Below are 18,267 nucleotides of genomic sequence, written 5' to 3'. Positions count from 1 at the left end.
CGGCTGAGGCGATGATCGTGCGGCTGAGTAAATGATGATCGCATGGCTGATTAGGTGCTGGTCAAGTGGCTGCAAGGTACTTCTCAAGCAGCTGACAGGCACTGATCGGGCGGCTGAGTAGGCGTTAATTGCACGTCTCAGTAGGTGCAGATCAACTGGCTGAGAGATGCAATTCGCACGGCTGAGTAGGCACTCTTCAACCTGCTGACAGGTGCTGATCAAGCGGATGAACGACTCTGATAAAGAGGCTGACAGTCTAAAATCACGCGGCTGTGTAGGGGCTGATTCGCGGCTGAGTAGGCGCTGATCCCGCAGCTGAAAAGGCAATGATCAAGCAGCTAACAGGCACTGATGAAACGGCTGGCAGGCGCTGTTTAAGCGGCTTACAGGTGCTGATCAAGCAGCTGACAAGTGCTGATCAACTAGCTGACAGGTGGTAATCAAGCGGCTGACAGGTGCTGATCAACTGGCTGACAGTTGCTAATGAAGTGGCTGTCAGGTGTTGATCAGCATGCTGACAGGTGCTAAGTAAGCAGCTGATAGGTGCTGATAAAGCTGCTGAAAGGTCCTGATCAAGCGGCTGACAGGTGCTGGTCAACTGGCTGACAGGCGCTAATCAAGCAGCTGATAGGTCCTGTAAAGATGCTGACAGGTGCCGATCAACTGGCTGAGAGGTTCTGATTAAGCGGCTAAGTAGGTGCTGATCATGCAGGTGATAATGCGATGATCAAGTGGCTAACAGGCGCTGATCCAGTGGCTTACAGGCGCTGTTCAACTGTTGAGAGGTGCTGATCAACTGGCTGACAGGTGCTAATCAAGCAGCTGATAAGTGCTGATAAAGCTGCTGACAGGTGCTGATCATTCGGCTGACAGGCGAGGATCAACAGGCTGAGGGTCACTAATCAAGTGGCTGAATAGGATCTGATCACGTGTCTGTTAGATCTGATCATGCAGCAAAGTGGTCGCTGATCAAGCAGCTGACAGGCACTGATGAAGCGGCCGGCAGGTGCTTTTTAAGCGGCTTACAGGTGCTGATCAAGCGGCTGACACGTGCTGATCAACTGGCTGACAGATGCTAATGAAGCATCTGACAGGTGTTGATCAAAATGATGACAGGTGCTAATCAAGCCGCTGACAGGTGCTGATCGCGCCGCTCAATAGGCGCTGATCGAGGGGGTGATTAGGCGCTGATCAAGCGTCTGACAGTCTCTGATCAAGCGGCTGACAGACTATGATCACGCGGCTGTTTAGGGGCTGATTCGCAGATGAGTAGGCATTGATCCCGCAGCTGAGAAGGCAATGATCAAGCGGCTGATAGGCGCTCATCAAGCGGCTGACAGATGCTGATCATCTGGCTGATAGGTACTATTCAAGTGGCTGATAGGCCCTGATCAAGCTTCTGAGAGGTGCTTGTCAAGCAGCTGAGAGGCACTTATCCCGTGGCTGCGTAGGCGATTTTCAATCAGCTGAGTGGGCACTGGTCAAGTGGCTGACAGGCACTGATGAAGTGGTTGACCAGGCGCTGAATGACCAGCAGAGCAGGAAATGATCAAGCGGCTGACAGGCGCTGATCAACCGGCTGAGGGTCATGTATCACGTGGCCGAGTAGGATGTGATCACGTAGCAAAGTGGTCGCTGATCAAGCAGTTGACAGTTGCTGATAGAGTGGCTGACAGGTGCTGATAGAGTGGCTGACAGGTACTGATCAAGCCGTTGAATAGGCGCTGATCGCGTTGCTGATTAGGCGATGATAAAGCAGCAGATATGCGCTGATCAAGCGGCTGACAGGTGCTGATAAAGTCGTTGACAGATGTTTATCTAGCGGCTGATAATCGCTGATCAAGCGGCTGACAGTAATTCTCAATCGGCTGTCAGGCACATATTGCATGGCTGAGTAGGCACTGATCGCGGGGTTGAATAGGAACAGATCACCGTCTGAGGCGATGATCGCATGGCTCAGTAAATACTGATAGCGAAGCTAATTAGGTGTTGATCAAGTGGATTATAGGAGCTTGTCAAGCGGCTGACAGGTGCTGATCACGCTGCTGAATAGGCGCTGATCGAGGGGGTGATTAGGCGCTGATCAAGCGTCTGACAGTCTCTGATCAAGCGGCCGACAGACTATGATCACCCGGCAGTGTAGGGGCTGTTTCTCGGCTAAGTAGGCATTGATGGCGCAGCTGAGAAGGCACTGATCAAGGGGCTGGCAGCACTGTTTAAGCGGCTTACAGGTGCTGATCAAGCAGCTGACAGGCGCTGATCAAGCGGCTGAAAGGTGCTGATAAAGTCGTTAATAGATGCTGATCTAGCGGCTGATAATCGCTGATCAAGCGACTGACAGTACTTCTCAATCGGCTTTCAGGCACATATCGCATGGCTGAGTAGACATTGATCGCGGGGCTGAGTAGGCACAGATCATGCGGCTGAGGCGATGATCGCATGGCTCAGTAAATACTGATAGCGAAGCTAATTAGGTGTTGATCAAGTGGTGTATAGGAGCTTGTCAAGCGGCTGACAGGTGCTGATCACGCTGCTGAATAGGCGCTGATCGAGGGGGTGATTAGGCGCTGATCAAGTGTCTGACAGTCTCTGATCAAGCGGCCGACAGACTATGATCACCCGGCAGTGTAGGGGCTGTTTCTCGGCTAAGTAGGCATTGATGGCGCAGCTGAGAAGGCACTGATCAAGCGGCTGGCAGCACTGTTTAAGCGGCTTACAGGTGCTGATCAAGCAGCTGACAGGTGCTGATCAACTGGCTGACAGTTGCTAATGAAGCGGCTGACAGGTGTTGATCAACATGCTGACAGGTGCTAATCAAGCAGCTGATAGGTGCTGATAAAGCTGCTGACAGATGCTGATCAAGCTGCTGACAGGTGCTGATTAAGCGGCTGACAGGTGCTAATCAACTGGCTGACAGGTGCTAATCAAGCAGCTGATAGGGGCTGATCAAGCGGCTCTCAGGTGCTGATCAACTGGCTGAGAAGTGTTAATTAAGCAGCTGATAGGCGCTGATCAAGCGTCTGAAAGGTGCTGATAAAGTAGTTGACAGATGCTGATCTAGCGGTTGATGATCGCTGATCTAGCGGCTGATTATCACTGATCAAGCGAGTGACAGTACTTCTCAATCGGATGTCAGGCACATATCGCACGGCTGAGTAGGCAGTGATCGCGGGGTTGAGTAGGCACAGATCATGCAGCTGAGGCGAGCATCGCATGGCTCAGTAAATACTGATAGCGAAGCTAATTAGGTGTTGATCCAGTGGTGTATAGGAGCTTGTCAAGCAGCTGACAGGTGCTGATCACGCTGCTGAATAGGCGCTGATCGAGGGGGTGATTAGGCGCTGATCAAGCGTCTGACAGTCTCTGATCAAGCGGCCGACAGACTATGATCACCCGGCAGTGTAGGGGCTGTTTCTCGGCTAAGTAGGCATTGATGGCGCAGCTGAGAAGGCACTGATCAAGCGGCTGGCAGCACTGTTTAAGCGGCTTACAGGTGCTGATCAAGCAGCTGACAGGTGTTGAACAACTGGCTGACAGGTGCTAATCCAGCGGCTGACAGTGACTGATCAACTGGCTGAGAGGTGCTAATGAAGCGGCTGACAGGTGTTGATCAACATGCTGACAGGTGCTAATCAAGCAGCTGATAGGTGCTGATAAAGCTGCTGACAGGTGCTGATCAAGCGGCTGACAGGTGCTGATCAACTGGCTGACAGATTCTGATCAAGCGGCTGAGTAGGCGCTGATCGCGCAGCTGATTAGGCAATGATAAAGTGGCTGACAGGCGCTGATCAAGTGGCTGACAGGTGCTGAACAAGTCGTTGACAGATCTTGATCTAGCGGCTGATAATCGCTGATCAAGCAGCTGACAAGCGCTGATCAAGCGGCTGAAAGGTGCTGATAAAGTCGTTAATAGATGCTGATCTAGCGGCTGATAATCGCTGATCAAGCGACTGACACTACTTCTCAATCGGCTTTCAGGCACATATCGCATGGCTGAGTAGACATTGATCGCGGGGCTGAGTAGGCACAGATCATGCGGCTGAGGCGATGATCGCATGGCTCAGTAAATACTGATAGCGAAGCTAATTAGGTGTTGATCAAGTGGTGTATAGGAGCTTGTCAAGCGGCTGACAGGTGCTGATCACGCCGCTGAATATGCGCTGATCGAGGGGGTGATTAGGCGCTGATCAAGTGTCTGACAGTCTCTGCTCAAGCGGCTTACAGACTATGATCACGCGGCTGTTTAGGGGCTGATTCGCAGATGAGTAGGCATTGATCCCGCAGCTGAGAAGGCAATGATCAAGAGGCTGTCAGGTGCTGTTTAAGCGGCTTTCAGGTGCTGATCAAGCAGCTGACAGGTGCTGATCAACTGGCTGACAGTTGCTAATGAAGCGGCTGAAAGGTTTTGATCAACATGCTGACAGGTGTTGATTAAGCGGCTGACAGGTGCTGATAAAGCTGCTGACAGATGCTGATCAAGCTGCTGACAGGTGTTTAACAAGCATCTAACAATTGCTGATCAACTGGCTGACAGGGGCTAATCAAGCTACTGATAGGCGCTTATCAAGCGGCTGACAGGTGCTGGTCAACTGGCTGACAGGTGCTAATCAAGCGGCTGATAGGCACTCATCAAGCAGCTGGCAGGTGATGATCAAGTGGCTGATAGGCCCTGATCAAACTTCTGACAGGTGCTTGTCAAGCGGCTGAGAGGCACTTATCGCGCGGCTGTGTAGGCGCTTTTCAGTCAGCTGATTGGGCACTGGTCAAGTGGCTGACAGGCACTGATGAAGTGGTTGACCAGGCGCTGAATGACCAGCAGAGCAGGAAATGATCAAGCGGCTGACAGGCGCTGATCAACCGGCTGAGGGTCACGGATCACGTGGCTGAGTAGGAACTGATCACGCAGCAAAGTGGTCGCTGATCAAGCAGTTGACAGGTGCTGATAGAGTGGCTGACAGGTGCTGATAAAGTGGCTGACAGGTACTGATCAAGCCGTTGAGTAGGCGCTGATCGCGCAGCTGATTAGACGATGATAAAGCGGCTGACAGGCGCTGATGAAGTGGCTGACAGGTGCTGATAAAGTCGTTGACAGATGTTGATCTAGCGGCTAATAATCGCTGATCAAGGGGCTGACAGGTGCTGTTAAATCTTTGACAGATGCTGATCTGGCGGCTGATAATCGCTGATCAAGCGGCTGACAGTAATTCTCAATCGGCTGTCAGGCACATATCGCACGGCTGAGTAGGCAGTGATCGCGGGGTTGAGTAGGCACAGATCATGCGGCTGAGGCGAGCATCGCATGGCTCAGTAAATACTGATAGCGAAGCTAATTAGGTGTTGATCAAGTGGTGTATAGGAGCTTGTCAAGCGGCTGACAGGTGCTGATCACGCTGCTGAATAGGCGCTGATCGAGGGGGTGATTAGGCGCTGATCAAGCGTCTGACAGTCTCTGATCAAGCGGCCGACAGACTATGATCACCCGGCAGTGTAGGGGCTGTTTCTCGGCTAAGTAGGCATTGATGGCGCAGCTGAGAAGGCACTGATCAAGCGGCTGGCAGCACTGTTTAAGCGGCTTACAGGTGCTGATCAAGCAGCTGACAGGTGCTGATCAACTGGCTGACAGTTGCTAATGAAGCGGCTGACAGGTGTTGATCAACATGCTGACAGGTGCTAATCAAGCAGCTGATAGGTGCTGATAAAGCTGCTGACAGATGCTGATCAAGCTGCTGACAGGTGCTGATTAAGCGGCTGACAGGTGCTAATCAACTGGCTGACAGGTGCTAATCAAGCAGCTGATAGGCGCTGATCAAGCGGCTCTCAGGTGCTGATCAACTGGCTGAGAAGTGTTAATTAAGCAGCTGATAGGCGCTGATCAAGCGTCTGAAAGGTGCTGATAAAGTAGTTGACAGATGCTGATCTAGCGGTTGATGATCGCTGATCTAGCGGCTGATTATCACTGATCAAGCGAGTGACAGTACTTCTCAATTGGATGTCAGGCACATATCGCACGGCTGAGTAGGCAGTGATCGCGGGGTTGAGTAGGCACAGATCATGCGGCTGAGGCGAGCATTGCATGGCTCAGTAAATACCGATAGCGAAGCTAATTAGGTGTTGATCAAGTGGTGTATAGGAGCTTGTCAAGCAGCTGACAGGTGCTGATCACGCTGCTGAATAGGCGCTGATCGAGGGGGTGATTAGGCGCTGATCAAGCGTCTGACAGTCTCTGATCAAGCGGCCGACAGACTATGATCACCCGGCAGTGTAGGGGCTGTTTCTCGGCTAAGTAGGCATTGATGGCGCAGCTGAGAAGGCACTGATCAAGCGGCTGGCAGCACTGTTTAAGCGGCTTACAGGTGCTGATCAAGCAGCTGACAGGTGTTGAACAACTGGCTGACAGGTGCTAATCCAGCGGCTGACAGTGACTGATCAACTGGCTGAGAGGTGCTAATGAAGCGGCTGACAGGTGTTGATCAACATGCTGACAGGTGCTAATCAAGCAGCTGATAGGTGCTGATTAAGCTGCTGACAGGTGCTGATCAAGCGGCTGACAGGTGCTGATCAACTGGCTGACAGATTCTGATCAAGCGGCTGAGTAGGCGCTGATCGCGCAGCTGATTAGGCAATGATAAAGTGGCTGACAGGCGCTGATCAAGTGGCTGACAGGTGCTGATCAAGTCGTTGACAGATCTTGATCTAGCGGCTGATAATCGCTGATCAAGCAGCTGACAAGCGCTGATCAAGCGGCTGAAAGGTGCTGATAAAGTCGTTAATAGATGCTGATCTAGCGGCTGATAATCGCTGATCAAGCGACTGACAGTACTTCTCAATCGGCTTTCAGGCACATATCGCATGGCTGAGTAGACATTGATCGCGGGGCTGAGTAGGCACAGATCATGCGGCTGAGGCGAGCATCGCATGGCTCAGTAAATACTGATAGCGAAGCTAATTAGGTGTTGATCAAGTGGTGTATAGGAGCTTGTCAAGCGGCTGACAGGTGCTGATCACGCCGCTGAATATGCGCTGAATGAGGGGGTGATTAGGCGCTGATCAAGTGTCTGACAGTCTCTGATCAAGCGGCTTACAGACTATGATCACGCGGCTGTTTAGGGGCTGATTCGCAGATGAGTAGGCATTGATCCCGCAGCTGAGAAGGCAATGATCAAGAGGCTGTCAGGTGCTGTTTAAGCGGCTTTCAGGTGCTGATCAAGCAGCTGACAGGTGCTGATCAACTGGCTGACAGTTGCTAATGAAGCGGCTGAAAGGTTTTGATCAACATGCTGACAGGTGCTGATTAAGCGGCTGACAGGTGCTGATAAAGCTGCTGACAGGTGCTGATCAAGCTGCTGACAGGTGTTTAACAAGCATCTAACAATTGCTGATCAACTGGCTGACAGGGGCTAATCAAGCCACTGATAGGCGCTTATCAAGCGGCTGACAGGTGCTGGTCAACTGGCTGACAGGTGCTAATCAAGCGGCTGATAGGCACTCATCAAGCGGCTGACAGGTGCTGATCAAATGGCTGATAGGCCCTGATCAAACTTCTGACAGGTGCTTGTCAAGCGGCTGAGAGGCACTTATCGCGCGGCTGTGTAGGCGCTTTTCAGTCAGCTGATTGGGCACTGGTCAAGTGGCTGACAGGCACTGATGAAGTGGTTGACCAGGCGCTGAATGACCAGCAGAGCAGGAAATGATCAAGCGGCTGACAGGCGCTGATCAACCGGCTGAGGGTCACGGATCACGTGGCTGAGTAGGAACTGATCACGCAGCAAAGTGGTCGCTGATCAAGCAGTTGACAGGTGCTGATAGAGTGGCTGACAGGTGCTGATAAAGTGGCTGACAGGTACTGATCAAGCCGTTGAGTAGGCGCTGATCGCGCAGCTGATTAGGCGATGATAAAGCGGCTGACAGGCGCTGATGAAGTGGCTGACAGGTGCTGATAAAGTCGTTGACAGATGTTGATCTAGCGGCTAATAATCGCTGATCAAGGGGCTGACAGGTGCTGTTAAATCTTTGACAGATGCTGATCTGGCGGCTGATAATCGCTGATCAAGCGGCTGACAGTAATTCTCAATCGGCTGTCAGGCACATATCGCACGGCTGAGTAGGCAGTGATCGCGGGGTTGAGTAGGCACAGATCCTGCGGCTGAGGCGAGCATCGCATGGCTCAGTAAATACTGATAGCGAAGCTAATTAGGTGTTGATCAAGTGGTGTATAGGAGCTTGTCAAGCGGCTGACAGGTGCTGATCACGCTGCTGAATAGGCGCTGATCGAGGGGGTGATTAGGCGCTGATCAAGCATCTGACAGTCTCTGATCAAGCGGCCGACAGACTATGATCACCCGGCAGTGTAGGGGCTGTTTCTCGGCTAAGTAGGCATTGATGGCGCAGCTGAGAAGGCACTGATCAAGGGGCTGGCAGCACTGTTTAAGCGGCTTACAGGTGCTGATCAAGCAGCTGACAGGTGCTGATCAACTGGCTGACAGTTGCTAATGAAGCGGCTGACAGGTGTTGATCAACATGCTGACAGGTGCTAATCAAGCAGCTGATAGGTGCTGATAAAGCTGCTGACAGATGCTGATCAAGCTGCTGACAGGTGCTGATTAAGCGGCTGACAGGTGCTAATCAACTGGCTGACAGGTGCTAATCAAGCAGCTGATAGGCGCTGATCAAGCGGCTCTCAGGTGCTGATCAACTGGCTGAGAAGTGTTAATTAAGCAGCTTATAGGCGCTGATCAAGCGTCTGAAAGGTGCTGATAAAGTAGTTGACAGATGCTGATCTAGCGGTTGATGATCGCTGATCTAGCGGCTGATTATCACTGATCAAGCGAGTGACAGTACTTCTCAATCGGATGTCAGGCACATATCGCACGGCTGAGTAGGCAGTGATCGCGGGGTTGAGTAGGCACAGATCATGCGGCTGAGGCGAGCATCGCATGGCTCAGTAAATACTGATAGCGAAGCTAATTAAGTGTTGATCAAGTGGTGTATAGGAGCTTGTCAAGCAGCTGAGAGGGGCTGATCACGCTGCTGAATAGGCGCTGATCGAGGGGGTGATTAGGCGCTGATCAAGCGTCTGACAGTCTCTGATCAAGCGGCCGACAGACTATGATCACCCGGCAGTGTAGGGGCTGTTTCTCGGCTAAGTAGGCATTGATGGCGCAGCTGAGAAGGCACTGATCAAGCGGCTGGCAGCACTGTTTAAGCGGCTTACAGGTGCTGATCAAGCAGCTGACAGGTGTTGCACAACTGGCTGACAGGTGCTAATCCAGCGGCTGACAGTGACTGATCAACTGGCTGAGAGGTGCTAATGAAGCGGCTGACAGGTGTTGATCAACATGCTGACAGGTGCTAATCAAGCAGCTGATAGGTGCTGATAAAGCTGCTGACAGGTGCTGATCAAGCGGCTGACAGGTGCTGATCAACTGGCTGACAGATTCTGATCAAGCGGCTGAGTAGGCGCTGATCGCGCAGCTGATTAGGCAATGATAAAGTGGCTGACAGGCGCTGATCAAGTGGTTGACAGGTGCTGATCAAGTCGTTGACAGATCTTGATCTAGCGGCTGATAATCGCTGATCAAGCAGCTGACAGGCGCTGATCAAGCGGCTGAAAGGTGCTGATAAAGTCGTTAATAGATGCTGATCTACGGCTGATAATCGCTGATCAAGCGACTGACAGTACTTCTCAATTGGCTTTCAGGCACATATCCCATGGCTGAGTAGACATTGATCGCGGGGCTGAGTAGGCACAGATCATGCGGCTGAGGCGATGATCGCATGGCTCAGTAAATACTGATAGCGAAGCTAATTAGGTGTTGATCAAGTGGTGTATAGGAGCTTGTCAAGCGGCTGACAGGTGCTGATCACGCCGCTGAATATGCGCTGATCGAGGGGGTGATTAGGCGCTGATCAAGTGTCTGACAGTCTCTGATCAAGCGGCTTACAGACTATGATCACGCGGCTGTTTAGGGGCTGATTCGCAGATGAGTAGGCATTGATCCCGCAGCTGAGAAGGCAATGATCAAGAGGCTGTCAGGTGCTGTTTAAGCGGCTTTCAGGTGCTGATCAAGCAGCTGACAGGTGCTGATCAACTGGCTGACAGTGGCTAATGAAGCGGCTGACAGCCGCTGATCAACTGGCTGACAGTTGCTAATGAAGCGGCTGAAAGGTTTTGATCAACATGCTGACAGGTGCTGATAAAGCTGCTGACAGGTGCTGATCAAGCTGCTGACAGGTGTTTAACAAGCATCTAAAAATTGCTGATCAACTGGCTGACAGGGGCTAATCAAGCCACTGATAGGCGCTTATCAAGCGGCTGACAGGTGCTGGTCAACTGGCTGACAGGTGCTAATCAAGCGGCTGATAGGCACTCATCAAGCGGCTGACAGGTGCTGATCAAGCGGCTGATAGGCGCTGATCAAGGGGCTGACAGGTGCTGATCAACTGGCTGACAGGTGCTAATCAAGAGGCTGATAGGCACTCATCAAGCAGCTGGCAGGTGCTGATCAAGTGGCTGATAGGCCCTGATCAAACTACTGACAGGTGCTGGTCAAGCGGCTGAGAGGCACTTATCGCGCGGCTGTGTAGGCGCTTTTCAATCAGCTGATTTGGCACTGGTCAAGTGGCTGACAGGCACTGATGAAGTGGTTGACCAGGCGCTGAATGACCAGCAGAGCAGGAAATGATCAAGCGGCTGATAGGCGCTGATCAACCGGCTGAGGGTCACGGATCACGTGGCTGAGTAGGAACTGATCACGCAGCAAAGTGGTCGCTGATCAAGCAGTTGACAGGTGCTGATAGAGTGGCTGACAGGTGCTGATAAAGTGGCTGACAGGTACTGATCAAGCCGTTGAGTAGGCGCTGATCGCGCAGCTGATTAGGCGATGATAAAGCGGCTGACAGGCGCTGATGAAGTGGCTGACAGGTGCTGATAAAGTCGTTGACAGATGTTGATCTAGTGGCTAATAATAGCTGATCAAGGGGCTGACAGGTGCTGTTAAATCTTTCACAGATGCTGATCTGGCGGCTGATAATCGCTGATCAAGCGGCTGACAGTAATTCTCAATCGGCTGTCAGGCACATATCGCACGGCTGAGTAGGCAGTGATCGCGGGGTTGAGTAGGCACAGATCATGCGGCTGAGGCGAGCATCGCATGGCTCAGTAAATACTGATAGCGAAGCTAATTAGGTGTTGATCAAGTGGTGTATAGGAGCTTGTCAAGCGGCTGACAGGTGCTGATCACGCTGCTGAATAGGCGCTGATCGAGGGGGTGATTAGGCGCTGATGAAGCGTCTGACAGTCTCTGATCAAGCGGCCGACAGACTATGATCACCCGGCAGTGTAGGGGCTGTTTCTCGGCTAAGTAGGCATTGATGGCGCAGCTGAGAGGCACTGATCAAGCGGCTGGCAGCACTGTTTAAGCGGCTTACAGGTGCTGATCAAGCAGCTGACAGGTGCTGATCAACTGGCTGACAGTTGCTAATGAAGCGGCTGACAGGTGTTGATCAACATGCTGACAGGTGCTAATCAAGCAGCTGATAGGTGCTGATAAAGCTGCTGACAGATGCTGATCAAGCTGCTGACAGGTGCTGATTAAGCGGCTGACAGGTGCTAATCAACTGGCTGACAGGTGCTAATCAAGCAGCTGATAGGCGCTGATCAAGCGGCACTCAGGTGCTGATCAACTGGCTGAGAAGTGTTAATTAAGCAGCTGATAGGCGCTGATCAAGCGTCTGAAAGGTGCTGATAAAGTAGTTGACAGATGCTGATCTAGCGGTTGATGATCGCTGATCTAGCGGCTGATTATCACTGATCAAGCGAGTGACAGTACTTCTCAATCGGATGTCAGGCACATATCGCACGGCTGAGTAGGCACTGATCGCGGGGCTGAGTAGGCTCAGATCATGCAGCTGAGGCCATGATCGCATGGCTCATGAAATACTGAGAGTGAAGCTAATAAGGTGTTGATCAAGTGGTGTATAAGTTCTTGTCAAGCGCCTGACAGGTGCTGATCGCCCTGCTCTATAGGCGCTGATGGAGGGGGTAATTAGGCGCTGATCAAGCGCCTGACAGTCTCTGCTCAAGCGGCTGGCAGACTATGATCACGCGTCTGTGTAGGGGCTGATTCGCGGCTGAGTAGGCGCTGATAGCCCAGCTGAGAAGGCAATGATCAAGCAGCTGACGGGCACTGATGAAGCCGGTTACATGTGCTGATCAAGCAGCTGACAGGTGCTGATCAACTGGCTGAGAGGTGCTAATGAAGCGGCTGACAGGTGTTGATCAACATGCTGACAGGTGCTAATCAAGCAGCTGATAGGTGCTGATAAAGCTGCTGACAGGTGCTGATCAAGCGGCTGACAGGTGCTGATCAACTGGCTGACAGATTCTGATCAAGCGGCTGAGTAGGCGCTGATCGCGCAGCTGATTAGGCAATGATAAAGTGGCTGACAGGCGCTGATCAAGGGGCTGACAGGTGCTGATCAAGTCGTTTACAGATCTTGATCTAGCGGCTGATAATCGCTGATCAAGCAGCTGACAGGCGCTGATCAAGCGGCTGAAAGGTGCTGATAAAGTCGTTAATAGATGCTGATCTAGCGGCTGATAATCGCTGATCAAGCGACTGACAGTACTTCTCAATCGGCTTTCAGGCACATATCGCATGGCTGAGTAGACATTGATCGCGCGGCTGAGTAGGCACAGATCATGCGGCTGAGGCGATGATCGCATGGCTCAGTAAATACTGATAGCGAAGCTAATTAGGTGTTGATCAAGTGGTGTATAGGAGCTTGTCAAGCGGCTGACAGGTGCTGATCACGCCGCTGAATATGCGCTGATCGAGGGGGTGATTAGGCGCTGATCAAGTGTCTGACAGTCTCTGATCAAGCGGCTTACAGACTATGATCACGCGGCTGTTTAGGCGCTGATTCGCAGATGAGTAGGCATTGATCCCGCAGCTGAGAAGGCAATGATCAAGAGGCTGTCAGGTGCTGTTTAAGCGGCTTTCAGGTGCTGATCAAGCAGCTGACAGGTGCTGATCAACTGGCTGACAGTGGCTAATGAAGCGGCTGACAGCCGCTGATCAACTGGCTGACAGTTGTTAATGAAGTGGCTGAAAGGTTTTGATCAACATGCTGACAGGTGCTGATTAAGCGGCTGACAGGTGCTGATAAAGCTGCTGACAGGTGCTGATCAAGCTGCTGACAGGTGTTTAACAAGCATCTAACAATTGCTGATCAACTGGCTGACAGGGGCTAATCAAGCGGCTGATAGGCGCTGATCAAGAGGCTGACAGGTGCTGATCAACTGGCTGACAGGTGCTAATCAAGCGGCTGATAGGCACTCATCAAGCAGCTGGCAGATGCTGATCAAGGGGCTGATAGGCCCTGATCAAACTTCTGACAGGTGCTTGTCAAGCGGCTGAGAGGCACTTATCGCGCGGCTGTGTAGGCGCTTTTCAATCAGCTGATTGGGCACTGGTCAAGTGGCTGACAGGCACTGATGAAGTGGTTGACCAGGCGCTGAATGACCAGCAGAGCAGGAAATGATCAAGCGGCTGACAGGCGCTGATCAACCGGCTGAGGGTCACGGATCACGTGGCTGAGTAGGAACTGATCACGCAGCAAAGTGGTCGCTGATCAAGCAGTTGACAGGTGCTGATAGAGTGGCTGACAGGTGCTGATAAAGTGGTTGACAGGTACTGATCAAGCCGTTGAGTAGGCGCTGATCGCGCAGCTGATTAGGCAATGATAAAGTGGCTGACAGGCGCTGATCAAGTGGCTGACAGGTGCTGATCAAGTCGTTGACAGATCTTGATCTAGCGGCTGATAATCGCTGATCAAGCAGCTGACAGGCGCTGATCAAGCGGCTGAAAGGTGCTGATAAAGTCGTTAATAGATGCTGATCTAGCGGCTGATAATCGCTGATCAAGCGACTGACAGTACTTCTCAATCGGCTTTCAGGCACATATCGCATGGCTGAGTAGACATTGATCGCGGGGCTGAGTAGGCACAGATCATGCGGCTGAGGCGATGATCGCATGGCTCACTAAATACTGATAGCAAAGCTAATTAGGTGTTGATCAAGTGGTGTATAGGAGTTTGTCAAGCGGCTGACAGGTGCTGATCACGCCGCTGAATATGCGCTGATCGAGGGGGTGATTAGGCGCTGATCAAGTGTCTGACAGTCTCTGATCAAGCGGCTTACAGACTATGATCACGAGGCTGTTTAGGGGCTGATTCGCAGATGAGTAGGCATTGATCCCGCAGCTGGGAAGGCAATGATCAAGAGGCTGTCAGGTGCTGTTTAAGCGGCTTTCAGGTGCTGATCAAGCAGCTGACAGGTGCTGATCAACTGGCTGACAGTGGCTAATGAGGCGGCTGACAGCCGCTGATCAACTGGCTGACAGTTGCTAATGAAGCGGCTGAAAGGTTTTGATCAACATGCTGACAGGTGCTGATTAAGCGGCTGACAGGTGCTGATAAAGCTGCTGACAGGTGCTGATCAAGCTGCTGACAGGTGTTTAACAAGCATCTAACAATTGCTGATCAACTGGCTGACAGGGGCTAATCAAGCCACTGATAGGCGCTTATCAAGCGGCTGACAGGTGCTGGTCAACTGGCTGACAGGTGCTAATCAAGCGGCTGATAGGCACTCATCAAGCGGCTGACAGGTGCTGATCAAGCGGCTGATAGGCGCTGATCAAGGGGCTGACAGGTGCTGATCAACTGGCTGACAGGTGCTGATCAAGCGGCTGATAGGCACTCATCAAGCAGCTGGCAGGTGCTGATCAAGTGGCTGATAGGCCCTGATCAAACTTCTGACAGGTGCTGGTCAAGCGGCTGAGAGGCACTTATCACGCGGCTGTGTAGGCGCTTTTCAATCAGCTGATTGGGCACTGGTCAAGTGGCTGACAGGCACTGATGAAGTGGTTGACCAGGCGCTGAATGACCAGCAGAGCAGGAAATGATCAAGCGGCTGACAGGCGCTGATCAACCGGCTGAGGGTCACGGATCACGTGGCTGAGTAGGAACTGATCACGCAGCAAAGTGGTCGCTGATCAAGCAGTTGACAGGTGCTGATAGAGTGGCTGACAGGTGCTGATAAAGTGGCTGACAGGTACTGATCAAGCCGTTGAGTAGGCGCTGATCGCGCAGCTGATTAGGCGATGATAAAGCGGCTGACAGGCGCTGATGAAGTGGCTGACAGGTGCTGATAAAGTCGTTGACAGATGTTGATCTAGCGGCTAATAATCGCTGATCAAGGGGCTGACAGGTGCTGTTAAATCTTTGACAGATGCTGATCTGGCGGCTGATAATCGCTGATCAAGCGGCTGACAGTAATTCTCAATCGGCTGTCAGGCACATATCGCACGGCTGAGTAGGCAGTGATCGCGGGGTTGAGTAGGCACAGATCATGCGGCTGAGGCGAGCATCGCATGGCTCAGTAAATACTGATAGCGAAGCTAATTAGGTGTTGATCAAGTGGTGTATAGGAGCTTGTCAAGCGGCTGACAGGTGCTGATCACGCTGCTGAATAGGCGCTGATCGAGGGGGTGATTAGGCGCTGATCAAGCGTCTGACAGTCTCTGATCAAGCGGCCAACAGACTATGATCCCCCGGCAGTGTAGGGGCTGTTTCTCGGCTAAGTAGGCATTGATGGCGCAGCTGAGAAGGCACTGATCAAGGGGCTGGCAGCACTGTTTAAGCGGCTTACAGGTGCTGGTCAAGCAGCTGACAGGTGCTGATCAACTGGCTGACAGTTGCTAATGAAGCGGCTGACAGGTGTTGATCAACATGCTGACAGGTGCTAATCAAGCAGCTGATAGGTGCTGATAAAGCTGCTGACAGATGCTGATCAAGCTGCTGACAGGTGCTGATTAAGCGGCTGACAGGTGCTAATCAACTGGCTGACAGGTGCTAATCAAGCAGCTGATAGGCGCTGATCAAGCGGCTCTCAGGTGCTGATCAACTGGCTGAGAAGTGTTAATTAAGCAGCTGATAGGCGCTGATCAAGCGTCTGAAAGGTGCTGATAAAGTAGTTGACAGATGCTGATCTAGCGGTTGATGATCGCTGATCTAGCGGCTGATTATCACTGATCAAGCGAGTGACAGTACTTCTCAATCGGATGTCAGGCACATATCGCACGGCTGAGTAGGCAGTGATCGCGGGGTTGAGTAGGCACAGATCATGCGGCTGAGGCGAGCATCGCATGGCTCAGTAAATACTGATAGCGAAGCTAATTAGGTGTTGATCAAGTGGTGTATAGGAGCTTGTCAAGCAGCTGACAGGTGCTGATCACGCTGCTGAATAGGCGCTGATCGAGGGGGTGATTAGGCGCTGATCAAGCGTCTGACAGTCTCTGATCAAGCGGCCGACAGACTATGATCACCCGGCAGTGTAGGGGCTGTTTCTCGGCTAAGTAGGCATTGATGGCGCAGCTGAGAAGGCACTGATCAAGCGGCTGGCAGCACTGTTTAAGCGGCTTACAGGTGCTGATCAAGCAGCTGACAGGTGTTGAACAACTGGCTGACAGGTGCTAATCCAGCGGCTGACAGTGACTGATCAACTGGCTGAGAGGTGCTAATGAAGCGGCTGACAGGTGTTGATCAACATGCTGACAGGTGCTTATCAAGCAGCTGATAGGTGCTGATAAAGCTGCTGACAGGTGCTGATCAAGCGGCTGACAGGTGCTGATCAACTGGCTGACAGGTTCTGACCAATTGGCTGAGTAGGTGCTGATCGTGAAGCTGATAAGGCGATGATCAAGCGGCTGATAGTCGTTGATCAAGTGGCTGTCAGGCACAGATCGCATGGCTTAGTAGGCGCTGGTCATGGGGCTGAGTAGGCACAGATCAAGAGGCTGAGGCGATGATCGCGCGGCTGAGTAAATGATCATCGTGTGGCTGATTAGGTGCTGACCAAGAGGCTGACAGGTACTTGTCAAGCGGCTGACAAGCACTGATCAGGAGGCTGTGTAGGCACTCACTGCGGGGCTCAGTAGGCACAGATCAACTGGCTGAAAGATTCTATTCGCGCGGCTGAGTCAGTGCTTTTCTATCGGCTTAGTGGAAAGTGGTCAAGCGCTGATCAAGCTGCTGACAGGTGCTTAACAAGCGGCTGACAATTGCTGATCAACTGGCTGACAGGGGCTAATCAAGCCACTGATAGGCGCTGACCAAGCGGCTGAGAGGTGCTGGTCAACTGGTTGACAGGTGCTAATCAAGCGGCTGATAGGTGCACATCAAGCTGCTGACAGGTGCTGATCAAGTGGCTGACAGGTACTGATCAAGCCGTTGAGTAGGCGCTGATCGCGCAGCTGATTAGGCGATGATAAAGCGGCTGACAGGCGCTGATGAAGTGGCTGACAGGTGCTGATAAAGTCGTTGACAGATGTTGATCTAGCGGCTAATAATCGCTGATCAAGGGGCTGACAGGTGCTGTTAAATCTTTGACAGATGCTCATCTGGCGGCTGATAATCGCTGATCAAGCGGCTGACAGTAATTCTCAATCGGCTGTCAGGCACATATCGCACGGCTGAGTAGGCAGTGATCGCGGGGTTGAGTAGGCACAGATCATGCGGCTGAGGCGAGCATCGCATGGCTCAGTAAATACTGATAGCGAAGCTAATTAGGTGTTGATCAAGTGGTGTATAGGAGCTTGTCAAGCGGCTGACAGGTGCTGATCACGATGCTGAATAGGCGCTGATCGAGGGGGTGATTAGGCGCTGATCAAGCGTCTGACAGTCTCTGATCAAGCGGCCGACAGACTATGATCACCCGGCAGTGTAGGGGCTGTTTCTCGGCTAAGTAGGCATTGATGGCGCAGCTGAGAAGGCACTGATCAAGCGGCTGGCAGCACTCTTTAAGCGGCTTACAGGTGCTGATCAAGCAGCTGACAGGTGCTGATCAACTGGCTGACAGTTACTAATGAAGTGGCTGACAGGTGTTGATCAACATGCTGACAGGTGCTAATCAAGCAGCTGATAGGTGCTGATAAAGCTGCTGACAGATGCTGATCAAGCTGCTGACAGGTGCTGATTAAGCGGCTGACAGGTGCTAATCAAGCAGCTGATAGGCGCTGATCAAGCGGCTCTCAGGTGCTGATCAACTGGCTGAGAAGTGTTAATTAAGCAGCTGATAGGCGCTGATCAAGCGTCTGAAAGGTGCTGATAAAGTAGTTGACAGATGCTGATCTAGCGGTTGATGATCGCTGATCTAGCGGCTGATTATCACTGATCAAGCGAGTGACAGTACTTCTCAATCGGATGTCA

Source organism: Bubalus kerabau, unplaced genomic scaffold, assembly GCF_029407905.1.
Source record: "Bubalus kerabau isolate K-KA32 ecotype Philippines breed swamp buffalo unplaced genomic scaffold, PCC_UOA_SB_1v2 scaffold_25, whole genome shotgun sequence".
Taxonomy (NCBI): Eukaryota; Metazoa; Chordata; class Mammalia; order Artiodactyla; family Bovidae; genus Bubalus; species Bubalus kerabau.
This window is presented reverse-complemented; position numbering follows the sequence as displayed.